Source organism: Pelophylax lessonae, assembly GCF_965119305.1.
Source record: "Pelophylax lessonae genome assembly, chromosome: 3".
In the NCBI taxonomy this organism is placed as follows: domain Eukaryota; kingdom Metazoa; phylum Chordata; class Amphibia; order Anura; family Ranidae; genus Pelophylax; species Pelophylax lessonae.
The window spans coordinates 340,660,912-340,687,646 of NC_138770.1; the positions used below are offsets into that span (position 1 = coordinate 340,660,912).

General features: G+C 39.8%; 1 protein-coding gene across 4 annotated transcripts in view; it reads left to right on the forward strand.

Moving 5' to 3' along the window:
* The window catches only part of ADGRB3 (adhesion G protein-coupled receptor B3), a 1,221,611-nt gene that overhangs the window by 810,322 nt on the left and 384,554 nt on the right, over positions 1-26,735 (forward strand). The gene's annotated exons all lie outside the window — the stretch shown is intronic.

A 26,735-nucleotide genomic window follows, 5' to 3' on the forward strand; every position in this document is an offset into this window, starting at 1 on the left:
AACACACTTCCCGTTCCAAGTAGGCTTTTCTCACTAAATCTATTGTATATTTAGAGGGACCCCATACAAATAATTTGAGGGTGCTGCTTCAGGCTCATGTATGTCTTTATATGCAGACAACCTCTAGGAGTGAAGGCAGGAAAAAGAGCTTGTCTCAGATATATAGAAGTCAATAAAGAAAGAAAAGAAATCTCAAGAGCCACACATTACTCATAACCCTCATGTAAAGAGTGGAAGCAGCCTCAGGTTAGACTCCATCCAGGCCAAGTCCCGGGCATGTGTCACCCTGCCCATGGGGCTTAGTCATGGGAATAGAGATTCCACAGACAGGGGGGAGATAAAAACTGGAGATCGGCTGAACATCCCCCTGTTAGGTTTGCACCAGAACTCCCAAATAGAGAAAAAGATCTGATCTGAATGGTGAAACCTAATAAAGTCTATAGGACCCAAACTTGAAAAAGAAAAAGTCCCATAAAAAGTGTATGAGGGTCTGGGTACTGCCCTTGGGCACATGTATCAATGCAATTTTTTATTTTAATAGATTGTTTTTTAGGAGCAGTGAATTTAATGACGCTTAAAGGGAAACAATAAGTCCTCATGCACACAGGGTGTTTGAAAAAATGAGCTGCAAAGCCAGTACTGATGCTAGGAAAAAGCATCTGTAAAAATGCGCTTTTAGAAGCTTTTTGCATTGGCAGTAATGCTTGTTTAGCCGCGTTAGTGTTTAGCAACTATTCTCTGCCTCTTCTATTTTCCACTCCCAAATACAAATACTACTGAGCACAAACCGCATGACATGTCAAAATCAATGGTTCCCTATTAGAGCCGTCTTAAATGATCCGACTTTCAGCCTCTTGATTTGAATGGAAGTCACATCCAAGTCAGATCATCATGATCTGACTTGTGGCATGTGACTTGTGCTCTGAGGATCTTAAAGAGAAATCCCGCCCACCCAAAAAAATTGATGTGGGATCTACCCCCAGATCTATACAGAGTCTGGTATGGATCTTGATATAGAGCCCCATGCCAATTTAAAGAAAAATGTTGTGGGGTCCCCCTAAGACCATACCAGACCTTTCGGTAGAGGTTTGGGGGTGGGGGGGGGCTGTTATCACATGTTTTTACATTAACGCACTGGCCCTGGGGTTTTTTTTGCAGCTTAAAATGGCCTATGCCACTTACAGCTCCTAAAAGCTTATGTATGCATGGACACATAGATTAACAAAAAAAAAAAAAAATTCTGATGCTGGTAAAAACGGATAAAAAAGCCCTGTATGCATGAGGCCTAGAAATGAAAAATTCCTTTAAAAATAGTGTCTGGGGGGTCTCCTTGGTCTGCCTGTAAAGTTGTGTGTCTGTACCGTGGATAGAACCTGCTGCAGCAAAACTGACATTTCTAAAGAAAAAAAAAATTAATGAAATTACATTTAAAATGCCAGCGATACAATACCATTTAAGGCAATAGAAACATCTATCACCCCAAAGCACCTTGCCCCCATGTTGATGGGTGGTGGGCGGTGGTTGTGGGGGTCTGCGGGCAGGGGGCTTATTGGAATCTGGAAGCCCACTTTAACAAGGGGGCCCCCAGATACCCCCCCATGTGAATGAGTATGGGGTACCCATTCATCAAAAAAAGTGTCAAAATGTAATAAAAACACAGAGACAGTTGTTGACAATTCCCTTAATAAAAAATCTCCACATTTAGATCCATCGTCAATCATGATGTCGGGGCCCCTGCCAACCCAAAATAGGAGAAAAAAATCAACTAAGTCAACTAAGGCAAACTGGCAAATGCTTGGCTTGCCATTTGACAGTTCTTATATAGGTAAGGGGTGGAGCCACCTGGCGATGTCCCTTGGTGGCACCGCCCCCAAGGGGGCCCCCCAGACCCCGCAAACCCCCACAACCACCGTTCAGGGTTGTCAGGAAAAGGATCTTGTCCCCATCAATGTGGGAACAAGGTGCTTTGGGGAACCCCAATCCATACCGCTTTTTGTTTAATTTTTTTATTGCCAGCAAAGGTTTTTTTTGTTATTCTGCTGTCAGCGGGGGAAGCCCGTTGACAGCCGATGACTCAGCAGTTGTTAAGGATGCCAAGGCCAGCTTCCTGGCCCCACTCCTTAACTACCAGCTATTCACTGTGCCCTGATTGGGAAAAGCGCTCACATAATAACAATATAAACAATCTGCTATGAATGAGTTTTACTGCGGCAGGTTGGCTCTATTACACAAAATGACGTACCTGTGATTTGTTTCATTTAATAGCCAGAGGAGCAGCCTCTCTCCCCCTCTGGCTATTAGGCCGGCCACCCGCGATCCGTCAGCCACCCGCAATCGCTCCCCATAGAGACAAAACGTTATGTAAACAAGGCAGACCGCCGTTCTGTCACAAATGAACACAGGCATCTCTATGTTCATCTAGTCAGTCCAACCCCCACACAGTTATAAAGCACCCCCTAGGGACACACTTAACCCTTTGAGCACCCCTGGTGTTAACTCCTTCCCTGCCAGTGTCATTTGTACAGTAACAGTGCATATTGTTAGCACTGATTACTGTAATAATGTCACTGGTTCCCTCAAAAGTGTCGAAAGTGTCAGTTAGGTGTCCGTTCTGTCTGTCGCAGTCCCGCTCAAAGACGCTGATCGCCACCATTGCTAGTAAAAAAATAATAAAATAAATAAAAATGGCATACATCTATTCCCTAGTTTGTAGACGCGATAACTTTTGCACAAACCAAACAATATACATTTATTGGGATTCTTTTACCAAAAAGATGTGGCAGAATACATATTAGACTATAATTATTAAAAAATTTGATTTTTAAATTTTTTTTGGGCTAGCCCAAAAAACAAAGGTGGGATGTCGGAAAAGTAGAGTTTCAATCATAGCCAACAAACCCTATGGATAGATATTGACAGCATAAGGAAGTTAGCTACACCCCACAAAGAGCAATAATAGCTTTAATGGAAGATATGTCATCCTCCAACTAATCCTGTCACCATTTCACAGGGAGCCCACAAAGCCTACACACTCCTGGATGAGTGTGTGGTGACTGCTTCAATAGGAACCAAGCCCTAAGCTTTATAAGCCTAATGACTAGCTGCAATGACCCATCCAGCAACAATTCTGGGTGACATCTCCATCCCGCTAATTCTGCTAGAAAGAGTGACAAATATGTCCTTAAACTCTGAACAAAACAGTAGCTTAAGCTCATGCCCAAAAATCCCAATATCCATGGCATTGGACCAGTTATTCTTGGTCCTGCATATGGGAGGAACTAACCCTTTGTTTTCATAGAATGACGAAGCCACCTCAGATTGCTGCCCAGTATGGATATAAACACTATCCGTACTGGGCAGTAAGCCACAAGGATTCCTCTTGGCACAAGGCGCAGATCCGTGCAAATCTCCTGACTGAGGAAAAGAACACAAAGAAAGGCTGCCTTTGTGACAGAGACTTTACTCAAAACTGAACTGAAAGAGATTCCACCTGGAGTAGCAAGCTGTCAAGGGGCCTTAAGTGCCCTAATTCTGCTGAGGATGAACACCTAGAGAGGTTGACATCATGGCTCAATCCTTACTCCAACTGGACTGGAGGGGATCCCATCTGGAGCTGTAAGTCACTAAAGGATCCTTCCTAGCCTAAAGCTGTGATCTTGGCAAACATTATGGCTGAAGAGATAGCCCTTAGAGTGCATGTCTTCATAGCTCAGTCTTTACCCAGGCTGGACTGCAAAAAGATCTCATCTGGAGCTGGTAAGGAAGTCCAGAGCAAGAAGTAAACCCTGCTTAGAGAGACTTGGTTCTCCTTCGAGTGTCAGATGCAACCCCCCAACAAAGCATTGGATGAGTAATGGGCCATACACACTATAAGATTTTCTGAAGACTTTTTCCTTTAGACTTACCAAAACCATATAATATGAGGTCAAACCTAAACACTTTCAATTTGTATGCAATCTGACAGGCCCTTGCACTACATAAAAAAAGGTAAATCTGAAGGAAAAAGTCTTCAGAAAATCTTATAGTGTGTATGGCCCTTAAGTACCAAATGTATGCTGTCATGGAAGTCTGTCAGTAAATCACTTTTACCTCTTACAATCTGAAATAGCAAATCCTGAGACTTTAGCATTTCCTCATCAGCAATTTCCGTAAGCTTTCTATTGCAATACAATATATCAGAAGTTATTATTTGGTCAATTTATTATCCATCTTTTTCTAATGTTAATAGTGAAATCTGCTATAAGTCATTAAAGACTGCCTTTACATTTTAAACATGCTTATATGTTTTATGCTATTTCTCATTTTGTTACTTTTTCAATAATAAAAAAAAAAAAAATACCGTAATAATAATTAAAGTGACACTGTGGGGGTGATTTACTAAAGTCAACTAGACTGTGCCCTTTGCCAATGCAGTTGCACTAATTTTTCCCAGAGCTTAGCGAATGTAAGGAAGCTCTGCTGATTTCCATCATCTAATTATGTGCAAGGGAAAATGCTGTTTTTTTTCCTTGCACCTGATAGGGTATTCTTTGAAGTAGTGAAGCTTCACTACTTTTCCTAAGCTCACGGAAAAATGAGAACAACTGCATTTTCAATTTAGTAAAAAAAAAAAACATTCAGGGAAAAGGGACATTTAGGCTAACTTAATAAATGACCCATGAATGCTTACACAAAAAGTGTGAAGATTCACTTTGATAATCTAATCATGTGAAATACAGATTCTTGCTTAATTGTTTTATCTGCACATGATGAAACAGTTGAAGGGAATATGCACTGTTTTTATTTATTTTTTTGTGAACATTTTCATCTCCTTTAAAATGCAACCAACTGCCTATTTTCAACACCTGTGTGAAAGAACTCTTAATGTCACTCCCTGATATATGACAGTGCTCAGTCCTGGCAATTGGCTGCTAGACCCAAGCACTGTCACTGTACTCTGAGTGGGAAAGGTAGAAAAATCTCTTTAATATAAATTCCGCCATAATCCAAAAGCAGAAAGACAATTGGGTAGCCCAAGGTCTTAGTGCTGAATATTAAAGAGGAAGTAAACCTGCTTAAAAAAAATGTGAAAAAAAACCTGTAAAGGCAAAGGCATAATGAGCTAGTATGCATTGCATTGCATACATGGGACAGGAAGTAAAAGATAATCTTCCCAATGGAACAAAGATGGCAAAAAAAAGAAAAAATACAAACACAACATGAGTTAAAACCCTCATTTACTCTCTCCAAAAAGAAAAAAAAAAGTTTTGTCTGTAGCACTATTTTTACCATATTTGGTCCAATAGGACAGAATAACAAAGTTTATGGACAATTTTATCTGAGATAGTCACAAATTTCCCTAACCTGAATATGTGCCCAAAGTTTAGTTCCAAAATATGGTTCCATACTAAAGATGATGTGTAAAAACTCTTTGCTTTTTATGTAACCATCACAATAATATCGTAATGTCTTTGTGATCGTATGCATCAATATTACTCAGTGAAACAGACACAGATGATTAAAGCACAGCCTGTGTTCATGCACTTTGTTTTCAAACTTTATCCACATGCATTCTTTTGCAAAAAATAGATAAATAAAGTGAAGCCCTGGGCATAATAATAAAGGACACATGTGACACATCCTGGCAATAGAATCAATGAAGCCGTTTTTATTTTTCCATACTTAGTTTTATGACTTGTTGGTCCTACCAGTAGATTCATTATTTTCCCACTTCCTGCAACAGGCCAAGCTATCCAGAAAGGGTTTCAGATACAGGGGCTAGTAAAAATCATACAATATTGCCAGGGGTGCCTTCAAAAGCCAGCATTTACTTATATGACTGAAACCATTTTTCCTAAAAAAAAAAAAAACTTGTTACTTGTTACTGTAACTGCTTAAAAATAGCATATATGTTTTAATTGTCTATTATGGAAAGTTAATTAAGGACTTCATGATCAATATAAGACTACCCTGTCCCACAAGAAAGAAAGAAAGAAATAGCATATTTACTCTATCACAGGAAGTGGAAAAATAGCAGATATACTGGCAGGATCAATATGTCAATAAAAAAGAGAAAAAGAGGAAAACCACCTGTGTTAATTCTACTGACAGGCTGCACCCTAAATGTAATTTTTATTTTGCCCATAACTCCACTTTAATTCAAAATTTGCTGACTGTTTTTGTTTCTTGTTTTGTATAACTGTTCTTTACAATCAAAATAAAGAATTTATAGAAAATGTGCTGCCAAAACCTTAGGGACTTAGGGACTTTGAAGCAGAATAATATAGCAGTCAACTTTTGGTCCAGTAAAAAGGCATACTATAAATTACAGACAAAGTTCCAGCTGTTTCCTCTCTTCCATACTACTTCTTCTCCTCACTGAAGTGCCATTGTGAATAGTAATTCAGTACAAGACAGGAATCGTAAAGTGGTGTCTCTCCTCTATGTATCTAGCCCCTATTCACCTCACCACTAGATGTTCAATTAGGATGCAAGCTTGGTACTTCTGTCAGACTGCAGTATGCCTCTATTCACTAAAGATTCTATCTACACAAAAACTTCCTGAAGGCATTCCTCTGGGAAGTGCATACAGGGAACTTGCAAAGGTGGAGCTTGAAGTTAAGATCACTTTTACATACTGTTATGTCTAAATGCATGTAGCAACTGTCAAATTAGTCTCCATACCGCATGAAATATTTGGTACATCTGACACACTAAATTATACAATCAACACATTAAATACATTTTGCCTAAAGGAAAAAGTACTTGGTTTTAGGTGCACATTTCAGGCATCTCATTAACTTGTTGAAGGTGTTTGTAGCAAATAAAAAAAAAAAAAAAATTACTATACAGAAGAATATTAAATAGGCAATGCCTTAATTATGAGATTGAACAAAACACTAAAGAAAAGAATAGAAAAAACACCTGAGCGTGTGGCCCAAGAGTTTCTTATCAGTTATCGAAGAGTAAATATGTAAATGGCATTTCTTTTGTGCTGAAAAGCTGTGGCATTTTATCACACATGAAAAACTGCAAAGCTTTTTTCCCATTAACCTAATATGAACTTTTTACTACCTCCCGGGTATGTGACTTAGCTGTTTTCTGAGAAACAAAGTTTTATGTACTATTCTACATTTATGACAGTAGCTATTGTTTTTTTCATCTTGTAAAAAGGATTTTTCTGCTTTTTAACCTAAACATATTATTCTGCATTTTTGTTTATTAGTCTGTTTGAGTAATGCTTTTAGGTCATTTTATATTACATAAATACTGTCAGAACAGTCAAGGTAAATTATCAACTTTTGACATTGGTTTGCAGACATTGGGATATAGCTAGAAAGATTAGGGTAGGACTGTCCATCAGATGGAGAGGGGGATGTTCAAAACTGTTGTGTATTTGTTATAGCTGGAATAAATCCAGCAAACTGAGCAAGAAATTAGGTAATGCAGTGACTTTCCTGGATTTATATGTTTGTTTGATAGTTTGGAGCCTTTCAGTTACCTGTATCCTACATAAGGAAACATGTGCCTCATCTGCTTTTTATATATACTCTACAATTCTTAATCAAGCTTGCCAATTCAGAGTTTGCACACAAAACTTGCTTCACATGAATTTGTGTATCATGTTTTAATTGTCTCACTGTCTGTTACTTTTTAAATGTCTTCATTATTATTATTTACTTGTTTACTATAGATTGTTAGGTATTAGTCACATGCCTTACTGCCACACATGACTCTGATCACTCTACTACCTGACTGTAATACATTTTTTTAAGCCCCTTTCATACAGGAGTTTCCGTCAAGTTCGCCTACCAGTTTTTAAGGACATATCTGATTAGAACCCCTATGGACAAGTGGGTTTACATGGACTTGTATCCATTTACATCTGCCCATCTCCGGTCCAATGGAGTCTGCTAAAAAAAAACAAAAGTGACTATGTCCTCTTCTGATTTGGAGGTAGTTTAACTCCATTTACCCCCAGCTGCTCATATAGCAGAGCGGGCTCTGTCCTTGTCAGTGTCATCCACCGCTCTGCACTGATGAGAAGGGGATCTGTGAGCTCATCCCCCACTAATCAGAGCGGTATCTGCCCCGTGTAAAAGGGTCCTAATACTTGACTCTGACTTCTAACTCTTTGATTAGATTCGTATAGATGACTCTTACTTTCATTTTTTTGACTGACACCAAGCTTGACTCTGATGCTTGACCCTGAAATCGACTCTGATGCCTGACACTGATGCCTTCCTCTGCCACTTCACCCTGATAGACATTTCTTACTTCAACAGTTATGACACTGAGACCTCATGACTTTGACATATAACTCCAAAACCTGACACTGATAATTAAACTCTTAATAACGGAGTCTCACTCTGGATTCTGTTATACAACTTTGACACCTGACTCCAAAAAATGACTGTTATACAGGACTGTGATGTCTGAGGAAGCTTTGGATGATGCATCTTTAGATGAGAAATAATTGGAGGTATTTGATTAAAAAATGAGGAAGACAATTGTTGACTAACCAAAGGTAGGTGAAAGACTCACTAAACCAAAAAGAGTCAAATGGATAATTTTATCAGATTCTGACATGGTGACATGGTGGGAATTTTAGCAATCCTAAATATGACTTTCTGAAAATGATCAGATTTAGAGGGTGCATGCACGGCATGGCTCAGAGCAGCAGTCTGTCAGCTGAGCTACACTTTATCACCGGGACTTCAGCCTGCTTTGAGGGGCCAACAATTGCTCCACCTATACCTCCACAGAACACCTCCTTCCTGTGAATCTCTATGCATGACTGCACCAAAGTAAAAAGAAAAAACACAGAAGAGTGCCCAGAAACCTCTCAATATTTACCTGCTGCCGCAAAGGGAGAAGAGCAGCATGGCTCAAAATGGCACTTTAGATCTCTCTTCCTCCACCACACTGCTACCACAAGACACTCTTTATGCTACATCTTCAAGAGACCATGATTGCTATAACCACTAAGGATGATCTTGGCAGCAGTTTAGAGGCAATGTAAAACACACTGACTGCTAAATTTCAGTCTGAACTCCACAAGACTAATATTACACTTTCACAGGGCTAAACCCCAACCAGATAAACAACCAAGAAACATTATCGTTTTCATGAAAGATTTCCTTTAATGAAGAAGATATCCTTAGAGTGGCTAGAATTTTCCAAGCTATTTTTCTAGATAGCACCAAGCTTCCAATATTCCTGGATATTTCTCCTACCACCTTGACAATGCCGAAAAATGAAATAGGTGACTACTGCCTTGGCATCAGCTAGGATCCATTACAGATGAGGATCCCCTTTTAAATTGATCATGCCACATAATGTTCCTATTATATCCCTACCAAACTTCAAGAAGGCCCAAAAATCCTAGCTAAACTAGTCTTATTGTATGCTGACGCTGTGCCCAGACAGCCTTCTACTCCATATCCTACATAAATTTGGAACACTCCTTCCCCCAAACGTGATAAAATAAGACATTAAATTGTCTGACATTTATTTTTACCTTACTGCAGTGCACTGCATTCTTTGCTAACCTTTTTTATTTTCTTAGGGTTAGGCTTAAAAAACGCTGCTTTTACAGTCATTTGGCATTTTTTCTTTCATTCTTTAGAAGCAACTCTATGTTAGCCTATGTGTTCATGCACATTTGGGCTTTAACAGACAAATCTGTAGAGGAGCGTTTACAGACTGGAAAAAAAAACACAAGTGCTTTTTGAAAAGAGGTTTTGGGCAGCAAAAATACTTGATACACTTAAATGTGCCTAAATGCACCTAAACACGGCAACTAGGCAAGTGAAGTGTTTTTAAGCATACATTTTTTCTAGTGTTTTGGGGAAAAACACTTACAAATGCAAATGTGCGTAAAAACATGCCTAATATGCCTAAACACATGCACAGTAACTTTTTTCAAGTATTGTCATCTTATATCTCTCTGCCCACTGCTGCCATTATGTGGCTATATTTTAACATACATGAAGGACATCAATGTCTGTGGCCTTTACTGTGAGTAATATATTGTCCAGTTATGCTCCATTACTCTGGTCCTCTCCTTACTACAAAGCCTTACTTGTGTACATTTATCTTTATTATAACCTGTATTTGAATAACATGAGTTTCTCCTTACATTGGTATACTATTATCTGCATCTATTTGACTGCACGCTATTTCAAGGCACTGCCCGTCCCAGCCAAAGTAATGACTTCCTACTCAGTTTTGGTCTGTTCTGCCCTATACATGAAAACCCAGATTCTTTACTACATTTATGGCCCTATCTGAGGTATGTTTTTGTATGCTCATCCCTATTATGATGGTCAGAACTAATGTTGGACATTTTTGTCCCCCACAGTTTACTTTCTTTTCAGGACTTGGAGCAAAAATAATTTTGCTTCAAGAAACGAATTTTTCCACAAATTGTATAGTCTACTTTTTTTACATGCTTTGTTGTTCGGGGTGAAAAGGAGTAGCCATCTTACTTCATAACTTTCTTGCATTTGATGTAAAACACATATATGAAGATGTAGAAAGTTGTTTCTTAATCCTTAAATAGGGCTAATAGCTGGCTGTGAGGTCACCATTGCTAATAATGCAAATGTTTTCTAGGTTTCCTCATCAAACATTTTTACTTAACTCAGCTTACTGACTCCTGGAGAGCCCATAATGTAGGTGCTAGGAAATATATACATTTTCTGACATTCCAATGGAAATCATGCCAGGTTAGACTAGATTTTCTGCACTCCACTGGTTATAGTTAATTCTACCTCTGCCGTTATCTATCCATGCCCCTGGTCGGATCACCATATGACCTCTTTAAAAACAACATTTATCAGTCTTTTAGACACTCTGTTCACATGGTGTTTTTATGACAGTTATCTGATATGATTAGACAATAGGAAATTGCTTCCACCATAGAAGAATACTTCAGTTTGAACTCCACTCCAGAGGTCCCTATTACCTCTACATGGGTGGCCCATAAGGCAGTGCTTCGGATTCTTCAAATTAGTATTGCTGCCTCCTACAACAAAGTTAGATTGAGGCAAAACTGTACCCTTGCTAAAGAACTTGAACACCTACTGTATATACTGTAGATCTCATGCTACTTGGCACAGGAAATCTCCCAAAAAAGATCAGAGTTAGATTCCCTGTTAACAACTAATACCAAAAAGGCTCTTTGATGGCCAATATTTCTCTTATGTAGTAATATGGCTTCATCTATGTTTACCCACAAATTAAACCATATTTTATGCCCCCCCACATGTTTATAAATTAAAGGCTACATCGGGGTGTAAAGATACTTTGTCTTCAGAGGTACTGAATTTTTTTTGAAAATGTTTATTTAAAATTGCTATCTCCCCCTTCCTCTCCCATTCCTGTATCTGTAGAGTCTTGGTTTGCTAATATCCCTCTTCCTTCTCCTACTTATTCCCTATGAGATAAAATCAATGCCCCTTGCTCTGATAAAGAAATTGTATGGGTCATTGAATCTTTAAAATGCACTACAGCTGTGGGACCTAATGGTTTCACCACAGTTTATTATAAACACTCTGCCCCTCTCTTGACCCCTAAATTGACTACTTTATTTATTTCATTTTACAAGACCATCATTTCTCTGATGAGATGAATCTAGCCAACGTATCCTTAATTCCAAAACCTAATAAGGATCATTTGTGTCTGCAAAATTACAGATCTATATCTGTGATAAACAACGGTCTTAAAAATCTTCAGTAGAGTCCTGGCAGAGAGATTGGTCAATATATTATTCCTTACTTTCCTTAAACAATTAGGGTTTAGCCCTAATTGAATAATCACAGATAACATACGCTTAGTTACTAATGTTATACAAGACCCCAACCTACACTTTGATAGGTCCTTTTACTCAGTTTAGATATACATAAAGCTTTCAATAGTGTAACATGCCATACTTACACATGCTCCTACAGCGCTATGGTTTTATTGGAGAGTTTTTTGCATAGCTTTCAAGGCCTCTACAATACATCCCAGAAATAAAATCCCAGGATGTAACTCTGAATTCTTCCCACTGGGCCAGGGTACCCATCAGGGATGCCCCCTCTCACCCCTACACTTTTCTCAAGCCATAGAACCACTGGCTTTGGCTATTAAGATGTACCCTGACATTACAGGATACTCCAAAAGTCTCTATAGTTTTAAATTATTCATGTATGCAGACAATGTCATGGTATTTACTGCCTAACCAATAATATCCCTCCTAAATCTCCTCCTCACTTTGTATACTTTTGCCTCAGTTTTGGGTTCGACTGTCAATCTTTCCAAGTCCAATGCAATGTAATTTAATACTCCACTGGTCCAGCGGAAACATCTTAAATCAGCCATTCCCTTTATATGTTCAGTAAAATCCATTTCCTATGTTGGGATAAATTTGATGCCTACTATCCATATATGTATTTAGTATGTCAATATAACTATACACTCAATATATCTAAAATTAATGTAGCAATATTTCCAGGCATTGGGCCTGATGTGGGTCTGCCATGGTCACCGGTAACACCAACAGCACATTTAAGCTGATTGCCCTGAAGTGTTAGATCTGAGACAATGAACAGTCCGGCATCTTTGGTTTGTTTTGTTCATTGTGTATGGGGATGGGAGAAGGGAATGAGTGGGATACTCCTCGGGCTCAACTAGGTACAAATTGGGACACTTGAGAAAAAATGCCTTTCAGCGCTGACTTGACGCTGGCTGGATGCCGACCAACACTTGCTGGCGATTGAAATCACTGACTTGCTGAACTGTATTGAAAACTGACTTCTGACACTTTGGTTAGCTCAAAAGTCCTTGGCTGTACTGAAGACTAACTTCTGATGCTCTGGTTAGCTCAAAAGTCTTTGACACTGCTCCCTCCAGTCCTTCCTGACTGAGGTAGCCTCTTGTAATGCTGCTGCAACTCTTAGCACTGTACACACTGCACTGTATACTTCAGGGCCCAACCACTGGCACCCCCTTTTACTCTTCGGGGTCAACACTGGCACCCCCTTTACTTTGCTCCTGCACTGGCTAGCTAGCTCCTGGATCCCTCTGACCTTCTCCGGAGTGGTCCCCTTTCACTAGGCAGACCCCCAGGGGCAGTTTTCAGTACTCACGGCTGGGAATGCTTTCCTGAAACTCGTCCCCTCTCAGCTCCGCTGGTCCTTGGCACACTGAATCCTCTCTGCAGCTCAGCTCAGCCCTGTATTCCCTCAGGCAAGCCGCCTGGGATACCCGGTCCTTCCTGTCAGGAGGAGAGACAGCCGTATCCTCCCTCCTGGGACTCTGCTTCCCACCAAAGACAACCTGTCATGTGCTCCCCGCAGACATATACCCCCTCCCAGAATGCTCTGCTGCAGAATCTGCCCTTCCAAGATGGATACAAGCCCTGGTGTGCTATTGGTTAGGTTTCCTCCACTGCCCAATGAGAGCCCTCATTGGGACACAGTGGGGAGACTCCTTAACTCAACAGGCACACCTGGGAACACATGCCATCCTAGCTGAAAATCATGGCCCTGCTGATAAGCAGATAAGACCTATTACACTTTACCTAGCACCTACCTTGGAGGGTGCTACATCAACAATATATTTAAATTATGGAAATGCTATCTTATTTAATTTTTGGGCAGAGTTACAGCAATAAATTTAATGTACTCCCAAAGTCAAGAGAATTCTTCTTGTGTTACATATGCTCACCTTCAAACTCTTAAGGAGGTTCCACATCAGGAAAGGCTCAGATTAATTAAAATCATACATTTCTTTGCCTCTCACTATTCTTTTCCTTCTCCAGAAAACCTGCTCCCATACAGGCAAGGAACTTATTTCCACTTTATTTACTGTAGTCTTTTGACAGATAACCCTACATCAAATAAATTGCTACGTTTGAAGTGGAAACAGGGTTTTAAGAGACAATGGAGTATAGTGAGGAGCTACTACCCTTTTTATTACCAATTGATAAATGATTTTGAAGTGTAACCATAGGATTAGAGAACAATATTCAGTATTTATAGTGCAATAGGGCCTTTTCATGTGCAATCAAATTAAAGTGTGCAAATTATTCAAAATGTATAGATCCCAAAGTGCATGTAGATGTGCAACAAAATTATTTTGCTATACTCAACAACTCATTTAAAGTGAATAGGTGCATAAAGGATTTTTTAAAGTATAGTGCGTGGTTTGTGAATATAAAAAAATAAATAAATAAAAATACAATATATTATGCTCAAGTGGCAAAGTGCGATACATTCTTGAGTAAGTACTCAGTGTATTTAAATAGATAGAGTAAATAAATAAATAAGTAGATGGATAAAAATATTTTTACGAGTGCAATGTGATATAGCCCAAAAAGTCCATTGATGTGTGGACCAATATATGAAATAAATATGCAATCAAAAAACTGTGAAATCTCCTCTGTCCCGTTTTTGCAGTGATCCGTGCTTTAAAATAGGTTGCGCTCTTGGTGAGTAATCCATGCTCTTCAACCTTAATGCGTGCAGGCAACTCACCAGAAATATTCAGGCCCCCAGGACCTATAGAGCTGATATATAACCTGTTTTTTTATCCTGATCCTCTATCTGGTCAGATCAAACTCCTTGGGGTCACATGATGTAACTCAGGAATAAGAAGCACATAAAGCTCTCATTGCGCAGATATATTTATTTCAAAAGGTTTAAGTTCACAATAAGGTAAAAGCAAATAAACTCACATTCGTTGGTGCTTTAGGAGTAGCACTGACTATGACTCGCCTGTAGTAATATTATGGAAAGGCCGCTCACATAGCGTGCGTTCCAGATCGTGAATCACCTTAACCGGATGTGACGTAATCGGAAGTGATGCCGCGGGATTAACCTCTATGCATCTCATCTGATGGTGTCCTCAGGAACTTCTGAGCGGCGTTCCCATAGGACAAAAAGTGTTTTAAAAAAATGTTTTCAATAAAATAGTGTTTTTTTCTGAATCATAGCATTGAACATCTTTACAACAGTTTGAAGTGGATGTAAACCCTAACTTAATGACATTTCATTTACCAAAACGATGTGTAACACAGTATTTCTATCAATTACTATCATAAATACCAAGCCATTGACATTGAATTAAAGCTGTGTAAGGTGAAGGAAATCTGGAAAGCACGTCCTGTTTGGGGCACTTAAGGACTGAGAATATGTGTCAGGGATACCTAGAGCAGGGATCCAACAGCAGGGATGACCAGGTCTGTGTAGCTGCACTCAGGAAACTGAAAGCAGACTGTGTATAATTTAAGTTTATTAGCAGTGAAGCAAAACACATCCAAACAACAGAAAACAGAATGCACAGCAAACATGAAAATATAAGTGAGCCATAAATCAAGTGACAATATACCTAACTAGCAGTCTAACTAAGTGACCAAAAACCGAACTAACAAACTAACTGTATACTACTATATATATATATATATATATATATACAGACAAAAAGGGAGCATAGATCAACAGTAGGGTTGAGAGAACACGGACTGTATTATTGGGATCGTACCGGACTTTGGGGTGTTCGGTAACCGGACATGGACCCGAACATTTTACTGTATATTCGGGATACAGTCCGTTGTTTGGTAATTTTATTTCATGTTTTGGCAGTGTTTTAATGGTGCGGTTTCAACAGCTGCAGGCCAGCCAATCAACAGGCGTTTAACTAGTGTGCCCTTAGAAGCCATCACAGCCATGCCTACTAATGGCATGGCTGTGATTGGCCAGTGCAGCATGTGACCCAGCCTCTATATGAGCTGGAGTCACATAGCGCCGCACGTCACTCTGCTCTAACAATTGTAGGGATAGGTTCCTGCTGCTGCTGATGTGAGGGAGAGATAGGAGATTATTGTAGGGGCAGGCTGGGGATTGCTTTCAGGGAAAGAATAGTAGAATCTTCTTTAATTAGACAGCGATGTATATCGATTTTATTGTGTGGGGATGCAGTGCACAATCTTTTTGCCCTGACCTGAGCCCAGTGAGGAGGAGGGAGAAAAAAAAAAACTTTTATCAGTCTGTTAGGTGGGCGGCGTGCAGCGGCCATGTAATGCAAGCTAAGTGCATATGTGTCTGCCTAATCTGGATTTTTTTTAAAAAAAACGTTTTTTCCTTCATATTTTACTGTGACATACAGTGTTTAGACACTGCTGTTCTAATCTGCTATTCAAAAAATCACCAATTTAAGGGGGAGATAATTAATTTTCAGTTTTTAGGGAAAAATCATTATTTTTCAGTTTTTCATTCAAATGTGTTTTTATTCAATAGCGGAATAGAACAACAACAGTATCCAACCTGTTAGGTGGGCGGCGTGTAGCGGCCATGTAATGCAAGCTCAGTGCATGTGTCTGCCTAATCTGGATTTTTTTTTTAAAAAAACTTTTTTCCTTCATATTTTACTGTGGAATACAATGTTTAGACACTGCTGTTCTAATCTGCTATTCAAAAATCACCAATTTAAGGGGAAAATAACACATTTTCAGTTTTTAGGGAAAAATCATTATTTTTCAGTTTTTCATTTAAATGTGTTTTCATTCAATAGCGGAATAGAAAAACAACAGTATCCAACCTGTTAGGTGGGTGGCATGCTGCGTGTAGCGGCCATGTAATGCAAGCTCAGTGCATATGTGTCTGCCTAATCTGGATTTAAAAAAAAAAATGCTTTTTCCTTCATATTTTACTGTGACATACAGTGTTTAGACACTGCTGTTCTAATCTGCTATTCAAAAAATCACAAATTGAAGGGAAAAATCTAAAATTTTCATTCATATGTTACTGTGAGATACACCCTTTGGATACTGTTGTTCTATTCCGCTATTCAATAAACACCTATTTAGGGAAAATAAAAATTGCAGCCTAGTCTGCATCTGTACGTGTGAGATACACCCGTTGTATGCTGTTGTTCTATTCCGCTATTCAATAAATACCCATTTAGGAAAAAAAATATTAAATTGCGGCCAAGTCTGCATATGTTACTGTGAGATACACCCTTTGGATACTGTTTTTCTATTCTGCTATTCAATAAACACCCATTTAGGGTAAAGAAAGATTTTAAATTGAGGCTTAGTCTGTATCTGTACTTGTGAGATACACCCTTTGAATACTGTTGTTCTATTCTGCTATTCAATAAACACCCATTTAGGGGAAAGAAAGATATTAAATTGCGGCTTAGTCTGTATCTGTGCGTGTGAGATACACCTGTTGTATACTGTTGTTCTATTCCGTTATTCAATAAACACCCATTTAGGGGGAAAAAATTAAATTGCGGCCTAGTCTGCATCTGTACCTGTGAGATACACCCGTTGTATACTGTTGTTCTATTCCGCTATTCAATAAACACCCATTTAGGGAAAAGATATTAAATTGCAGCCTAGTCTGCATATGTTACTGTGAGATAGACCCTTTGGATACTGTTGTTCTATTCTGCTATTCAATAAACACCCATTTAGGGGAAAGAAAGATATTAAATTGCGGCTTAGTCTGTATCTGTACATGTGAGATACACCCCTTGGTTACTGTTATTCTGTTCTGCAATTCAATAAACACCCATTTAGGGGAAAATTAATAATTTTGCAGCATTTGCTAATTATGTTACTGTGAGATACACCCTTTAAATTTGTTTGGCGCTTCTCCTTCCACCACCAAGGATTGCAGGGTGCTTCAGTTTGCCTCCTGTTGCAAACTCCTCCTACTCCGCTTCCTCATCGTCATCCTCTACCACCTCCGCATCCGGAGTAGTGATAATTTCCAAGGCTTTCAGGGCAGTCATTCACAAGTGGCTGAGAGGGTGGCTTCCTGCACTCACAAACGCCAGGTACACAATTGTCCAGCAAGGGCATAGTTCTGGGGGATGATGAGGTGGAGGATGCGGAGGAGGAGGAACCATGTTCACAGCAGGGTGGCACCCAGATAACTGGTAACAACAGATACTACACTTGATCTTAGCCAAAAGGTCAAGAAGCGATGCATTCCCACCTGACAGCGGGGGCACAGTGGAAGCACAAGGCGAAGGCAGAGGAGGAGGAGGTCGCCAATGCAGCCAGGGCACCGCCAGCACCTCATAAGGCAGGGTTAGCATGCATGAAATGTGGAAAAGCTTTGTCAGGATGCCACAACGACAAGGACTACCAGCTGTTTTTTTTTTTAAGCCTGTGGTGTGTGAACACACTCAGACTATCACCCGGTGTGTGCATAAAAAATGCACACCAAAAAATTGAAGCACAAAAAGTGCACAGGGTGTACACATGGTCCTTGACCCTGATCCCCCAGGGTGCAAGGCTCCTGACAGGGACTGGGGTACTTACACTGGCTAACCTGGCCAAAACCAGGCAGCCCCGTTCTTTAGGAGGTCTGCTGAAACAGACCACCCCAAATACTAGGTGGGGCTCTCCCGAAGAGAGACACCATGAGAAAGGGCAAACCAAGCCAGGAGGCTATATCCACCCCCTCCCAAGACTTTCAGGGACAGGCCCAAGGACCTACACCCTACTAATCACGCTGTGAAAAAAAAAGTGTACAGCCACAATAAAAAACACAAAACGTGAGACACACAACACATAAAAATGGGGAAATGGATAGTGGAGAAGTGCAAGGTTAGTGCCACATTGCAATACTATGGCAGGCCCTTCGGCCAGGAATAAAAAATTCCTATGGTCCTGACTCCTGACCAAAAGGCCCGGCCCTAGAGGCAGGTGTGCAAAACGTGTGTAGGAAGTGCAGTGTCCTTGGTGCCATACTCATAGTGTTGCCATCCACCATGAATTATGGCACCCCTGGACTGCCACTCCAGGGGCACATACACCACAGGCTTTTCAGAATCACGGTCCCTGGCAAGACCAGTGCAGCCCCATCCCAACCAGAAGGCCTCAGAACTTAGACAGCTTTGGGAGAGCCCAGCCCACAACCAGGGACACTTTTCCAAGGCCAGACTCAACCCAGAAGGGGGAAAAAAGCCCCCCCGCCGCCATCACCGTTCCTTACCATATACCATATACCATATACAGTTCCTTACCGTTCCTTACGTACTATACACGTACTGAATGATGGGTCTGCCCCCTTCAACTTCTGGGTCTCCAAATTGGGCACATGGCCTGAGCTTGCCCCTTACACCTTGGAGGTGCTGGCCTGCCCTGCAGCCAGTGTATTATCTGAACGTGTATTTAGCATGGTTGGGGACGTTATCACAGACAAGCGCAGCCGCCTGTCCAGAGCTAATGTGGACAAGCTCACGTTCTTTAAAATGAACCAGGCATGGATCCCACAGGACTTGTCCGTACCTTGTGCAGAATAGACATGTATACCGGCCTTACCCAGCCATTGTTATATTTTTGATCTTTCTCACTCATTGGGGTGTACCCTAATTTAAAAAGAAATTTAAAATTAAAAACAAAAACCAGTGTTGGCTACCTCGTCCTCCTCCACCACCGCTTCCACCTACACCGCCACATCCACCGCCACCTCAACCTCCTACTCCAATAGGTGCCTCGTCCTCCTAGATCAAGATGATTATTTTTTTTCAGTTTTTTATGTTATTTAAATTTTTTTCCCTATCCACATTTGTTTGCAGAGCACTTGCCATGCTCTTAAAAAGATTTTGCTGCCATTTGCAGCCCTCTAGCCCTTTCCATGTTTTTTTTACAGCCATTTAGTGCTCAAAAGTTCGGCTCACTATTGACTTCAATGGGGTTTGGGATCGGGGTAAAGTTCGGGTTAAGTTCGGGTCACGAACCCGGACTTTTTTTTCAAGTTCAGCCGAACCCGGACATCCAGATGTTCGCTCAACTCTAATCAACAGCATAAAATTGGAGGTGCTAGAAACAGTAAGAAAGGGGAACCAGGACAAGAGAAGCAGATCCAAGGAAACAGGGTACAAGGTACAGGACAGGAGCAGGAGCTGGGTCTATGCTCAGGAAACGTCAGAATAAGGATAGGCATAATCTGGCTATCAGGCAAAACACTGAAGCATGAGGGAAATGTAGAGGAGAGACTAAACCCCCTCCCCCCAGGAGCCAGTATAAGGTGGAGACAGAATACTGGGATCTGCAGGCTGCTGGTAGACACCCAAGGGTGGACAACGGAACTACAATCTTCTGCTCTGGGAACCACAGTACCCCCAGCAGGTGATACAGGTCCTGACAAGGGAATCCACTGGTGTATTATAAACAATCACCATGTTCATGTATTCTGAAGATACAATTTTCACCTTTGTTTTAACCTTTTTCTACTTCATCTCAGTGGTGCTGATCTCATCTAGTCCATATGTACTTACTCCAGTAGCAGTTGCACGTCAGTGCTTAGGAAAAGCTTCCTGATGGTAACAACGTTGGAACATACCTGTGCACTGAGTGTCAGCACAATCACCCATATATAGTGTCCACTAAAACACATGTAAAATGGTGACATTGCAGGAGAGCATTTGGAACACAAGGTCCTTTATGGCAGGATTACCAGTTTTTTTTTTTTTGTGATTGGGTTTGGATATACTTGAATAGTAAATATAAATATCTGTCCTCATATGTTTTGGCATACAAAACAACCCTGCAAATAGTGTATTTTACAGAAAAAAGTTTACTCTGACATTTATAGGGCAAGCAAACCTCTATCAATCCTTGGTTAATAAAAGGAAGGCATTTTCAGTGTGGCATGATACTATCTCCATTCATAGAGTTTTCTAGAAAAAAAAAAACAATCAAAAGATAAGAATCCTTTCATAAAGTAATAGAGAAGGATTAACAATAGCAGTCATTTTACCCTTTTTTGAAGTTTTACTATGGGTTGCCTGAAAATCTCGGCAAACAAATTTTCAGAATATGCCCTTAATTATAAACTTAATGTAGCATTTACATTAATTGATTGATTCTCTAAGTATTTACTACAATATGTATATTCATTTTTTTTTTTTACAATTAAAATATAACATTAGGTATTTAAGTGTCAACGCTGACAAAAAATAAAATACAATTTATACATGAAGCAAACACTAGTGCCTACACAGTGAAAAATATCTGTATCTATTGTATAGGAAGTATAATCTGTATAAGAAATAGTCATATATTTCTATATTGTGAAACAAACTAGTTAAATTCTGTAAAGAGAGTTAACATGGGTGCCTTTACATTAAACATTCTGCCAGAATAAGAAACAGGATGTATATTTCTATTCTAAATGGAAATATGAAGCTGTATCTTTACAGAGACTCACCATATTTACATCTCTCCATGGAGGGTTGTCTCAGATAATATTTCATCTCATTATTTAAGATCCATATATCTCTTGTGTATGCTTGTGCACTGAAACAGAGATTAAAGCTGTCAGCAACATGGCCATGGCTGCTATGTGTGCAAAATTGTGCTTCATGCTCTTCTTCTATTTCAAATCATTTCTTAAAAGAAGCATTCCTGGCTTACACTTTGCCCTAAATTTTGTCTAAATCGCTTTATACAATTTAATGCAAGGTCAGTATACAGAAACAAGCCAGTCAGTGAACTAGCTAAGGGTGTATACACATGGATGTCTTCTATATATTATTTGTAGGTTTGAAATGAGCTTCCTTCAGGGTACAGAGTAAATGGTTTAACCCCCACTGGGAATCATTTTCATTGAGCCCCACAAAACACCCCATACACACTAGTATTAACCATGAATGCTAAATGGAACTGGAAGCAAAAATAATTGCCTAGCACCTGTTGAGCATTTTCTGTGAGCACTTATATGTATTATGAACAAACCCATAGGCCAAGATGAACAAGAATGCTGAAATGGGTACTAAGAAGGCCACCACAAAGATTATCTAATAGTTTTAGTATAGGGCAGAACAGGTAGTCAGTGAGCTGAAATTGGACTATTGAATGCCTGTCTCAGCTCTCCTCCTTGTGTATTAAGAGTTGGGCAGCTGATAGAACGAAATTCCACATTACTGAGATAGAATAAATTTGAAGGGAGCAGCAAATAGGTCATGGCACAGCTGGCATTATGACAGCAAGTCTAGATATTAATAAACCTTTTGTGCAGTAACAGTTGGGTTTAATTTCCTGAGCTATAGACAGAACCCAAACATCTCACCAAAGAAAAAAAAAAAAAAAAAAAAAAAAGCACTCATCTGAAAATACATTAAAAAAGTGGATTTTTAACAGCAGTTCTTGCATTTTCCAGTTTCTCTTAAATGGATTTTCTCTTACAATAATACCTAACAATTTGTGCTAGCTAACATGCTCTTCCTATTTTACATAACCTAGAAACTTATTTCAGTGTAGTGGAAAATATACTCATTCTACAGTCATAGATATTATCCAGAATTTCTCATTCATTACATGTTAGGCAATGCAGCTATTAATCAAATGTAGAAAACTTACTGTAAAAAGTATATTGATCATCTATCAGTTAAAGCTGTAATTTCTAATAAAACTGTGTGCCACAACTTACTGTAGAGCCATTATCATATGTAAATTATGTTAATAATATATGCATTGTGTCAGTGTAGAATGATTAATGATAATCTATTATGCTAATATACATCAACATTTTGATACAATATTTTACATTATTTGTGGCGTTCAATTATACTTGCGCAGTATAGTGACGCTAATAACTGATTAATTATAATTTTATATTGCTGTAGATAAATCAAGCAATCACAACATGCATTTTTATACAAGTTATGTACGGCCTTTTCATGGAATTCATTAAAAATAATTACAAAAAAAACAAAATTGTCATCAGTAAATTGCATACTAATGACATGCATTCATTTTCTAGAACAATAATCAGACCTGGTTTTAAAAACCAATTCAAAGAGATGCTTGGCCCACACCAATTTTAAGGGTTTATGTGCACTGGCTCATTACCTTTGGGTTTGTATCCATTTACCAAATAACTCCTTATTGAGCACAGGTTTCTACCAATGAAGCGTAGACAAAGGTGTAGGATATAGTTGTTCTACACACAATATTAAATGAACCCTACAAAGGTACCAGGCATATCTGTATTAAAGTGGCACAAAACAATACCCTTGTTCTTCAAAATTAATCCATTCACATCTATTACTTAAAGTGATTGTAAAGGTTTTTTTTTTAATTAAAATAACAAACAGGTTTATACTTACCTGCTTTGCACAATGGTATCACACAGAATAGCCCTGAACCTCCTCTTCTGAGGTCCCCATGCTCCTGGCTCCTCGTCTTCTTAGTGTGCCACTAGAAGAAGTAGCTTCCTATGGTGGCAAACCTGTGGGCTCGCTCCTGGGCTGTGCTGTATGCGTTTATGGACAAACATATCATGGCTCTGAACCACTCCCTGCTGCTTCCCCACAAGTTTTGATTGACAGCACCCACTGCTCCCACTGCTGCCTCTGTCCTGTGAATGCAGGGTGAGAGAGCTGCTACAGATGGGCATATCAGTGGATCGAGATAAGACTCTGGTAAGTACAGTTCCTTTCCAAGTTGAGACATGGTGAAGGAAAAGCTCAAGTGCCAAGGTAGTGAACTGGAACGTAGGTATCAGGTGAGTTGGAATGAAGCTGGCAGTGCACTGTGGATGTGTCAAGGTGGAGTGAGGTCCAAACCAAGTCTAGTGACAGCCAAGTGGAAAAACACCACGGTAGTAGGCAAGATCCGAGTCAGGAACGGGCAGAGGTCAGCAAAGAGTGGGCAGCAAGGCACACATTTATTGGGCAGAAGTGTGGTCAAAAGTCTAAGCCAAGGTCAGTAACGAAGATAATCAGCAGACATAAGAAGACATGGGTATTCCAAATGCAGGTCAATTGGAAGCCAGTTTAGTAGCAGGATAAAGATCGAATCCTAGAAGCAAGACTGAAGATTATTCAGCAAGGAACTTGTGCAGAGTTCAAGTTCAAAAAGCCTGTTTGGGGGCAGTGGACATATGCAAAAATCAACATGGGGACAAGGTGCTTTGGGGTGGGGGGTCAGAGCCCCCCCTGCCCCAAAGCACCCACCCCCCATGTTGAGGGCATGTGGCCTGGTATGGTTCAAGAGGGGGAGTGCTCGCTTGCCCCCCCCTTTCCTTCCTGCCAGGCTGCATGCTCGGATAAGAAAAGAAAACCAGGGGAAGAGCGCACAATAAACAGTGAAAAAATTACCCATACATATAACAAACAGAACAGTATCTGTTAAAAACATCCATTAATAGTCTCCACTAATAGTTTTAGGGCAACAGTATGTGTGGATGGTTTTTCCTGTAGTGGGGCAGCACTCCACTAGGAACAGAAAGCCAGGTTCCAGGATAACTAATGCAGATGAGAGAAGAGGAGACAGGAGGCGCCTCTAAGTGCAATAGTAAAACCCTTTAATAAACACAGATAGACGATTAACAACTCACATTTAGTGGGTGGAATAAAGACATAAAATGAGTATCCTGGAGGGTCATCTCAATCCTCGGCTGTTATTTTCTTAGAACACTGTTCTGCTGTGTCTGCTGCTGGTATATGGAAGATCTGGTGGCCGTGGCATGGAGCAGAATAAACAACGAGGCTGGAACTGGTTCAGAGAGAGGTCTGCAGCGCAGGGACCCGGCAGCGAGGAGAGATGACGTCGCAATTGCGTGACACATTTCCGAGCATGCGTGCTGCGGTGGAATCGGCCCCAGCGCTCCTTCTCCTTCAATCGTGACATCATCTTGCCTCGCTGCCGGGTCCCTGTGCTGCAGACCTCTCTCTGAACCAGTTCCAGCCTCGTTGTTTATTCTGCTCCATGCCATGGCCATCAGATCTTCCATATACCAGCAGCAGAAACAGCGGAAAAGTGTTCTAAGGAAATAACAGCCAAGGATTGAGATGACTTCCCAGGACACTAATTTCATGCCTTTATTCCACCCACTAAATGTGAGTTGTTAATCGTCTATCTGTGTTTATTATATGGTTTTTATTACTGCACTTAGAAGTGCCTCCTGTTTCCTCGTCTCTCCTCATGCTCGGATAAGAGTCTGGTATGGATTTTGGGGGGACCCTACGCCGTTTTTTTATCTTTTTTTTTATCTGTTTTGCCAGGAGTCGACAATACATTACAGCTGCAAGCAAGTTTACATTACATTTTTCCTTTAGAAATGTCAGTATTGCTGCAGCAGGCTCAATACCTTGTACAGATGCACCACTTTAGGCAGACTCAGGGAACCCCCCAGGCACAATATTTAAAGGAATTTTTCATTTTTATTGTTTCACTTTAAGCATCATTAAAATCACTGCTCCTGTAAAAAATATTGTTTAAAACATTTTTTTTTTTGTATTGCATTGTCCCCCAGGGCAGTACCCAGGCCCCCATACACTTATGGCAGTAACTTGTATATAGGCCTTTAAAATGAGGACATTTGATTTTTTATGTTTGTGTTCCATAGACTCTAATAGATTTTGCATGTTTGCTAGAACTTTTTCCTTGTTTGAGATGCTCTGGTGCGAACCGAACAGGGGGGGTGTTCAGCCCATCACTAATGTCTATCAGCTGTCTAGTGAGTGCATTGAGGTAGACGGTTGCTGCAATTCCAGTAATAAAGTGGAAATTCTTTTAATTTTGGAATAATAATTCAATGAGCCTTGAAAAAAATTACAAATGTGAATAAAGTACGGAAAGATTGCAGGTGGGAAAACATTAGAAAGTGGACCTTGATTGCTGGTTCACATCGGAATCACACAGGAATGTGTTCCATGTTCCTGTGTGATTTTCAGCTCATTTATTTGAATGGTCTGACATTGCACTGGATTGCACCAAAAGTAGTGCATGCGCTACTTTTAAAAACACACTGCAGCCAGATCACATGGTACTGTGGTGGCAATGCATTTGCGATTTGCATATGGGGTGTTGTTAGGAATCTATTGACACCCACAGTCGATCGTACACGCAGTGCGCTTGGAACATGCTGCAGGAAACATACCTAGAATGTGGGTTTTCTGCAGCTAGTTCCAGTGTCAATAGACACTGAGAGTGGACAGACAATTAACATTTTGCTGTGCCATAGGCATGTGATTACCACTCAGTTTCCTTAATAATTATTCAAATGTGTCATGTCCACTGAAACCTTTCTACTTGACATTTGAAGTAAAACATAAACCAATGTTCCTTATAATTAGTGTAAAAGCTTAAATACAAAAATTGTGATTATTTTAGAATACAATTCTATACTAAACTTTATTGTTTTGTATTTGGAGCATTTTTACAGACTTCATCAACTTTGCCAGTCTTAAGTTATTGCTTTTAGAATAAGACGTGAACCATTAATTATCCTCTGTCACTGTCTTTACTTACTTAACAAAGTGTTATTAGAAAACTGCCAAGCATTGCTGATATGGCAAGAAACATTGTAACTTTGTCTTGAGGTTTATTGTTTCTTTCTTGATGAAATATTCTCCAAAAATAGAAGTGGAAGTAAATAAGCACTGTAAAGTCTTATTCTGTAAAGCATGTATTGGATGTGTTTATACAAGCACTACTGGTGATTTGTGTGCATCAATATAATGCTGTAAATCAAAACAGCTAATCACTATTCTCTTTAGGTAAAATCTATATGGTAAAAATCTGTTGGTTACTTTATTTTAGAAATGAAATAAAATGTTTAATGTGCTTGGTAGGGAAGATTCTCCTGATGACACTATACGCATTATTTTTTCCAACCATATGAGGAATTTAACCTATGCACTGACCCTCAATTTAAGAATTTATTACTGGGTTTAACAAGCTCAAACACAGAAGAAAATAAGAGCCCTGCATGCCAAAAACAAATGTCTTTATATGACAAATG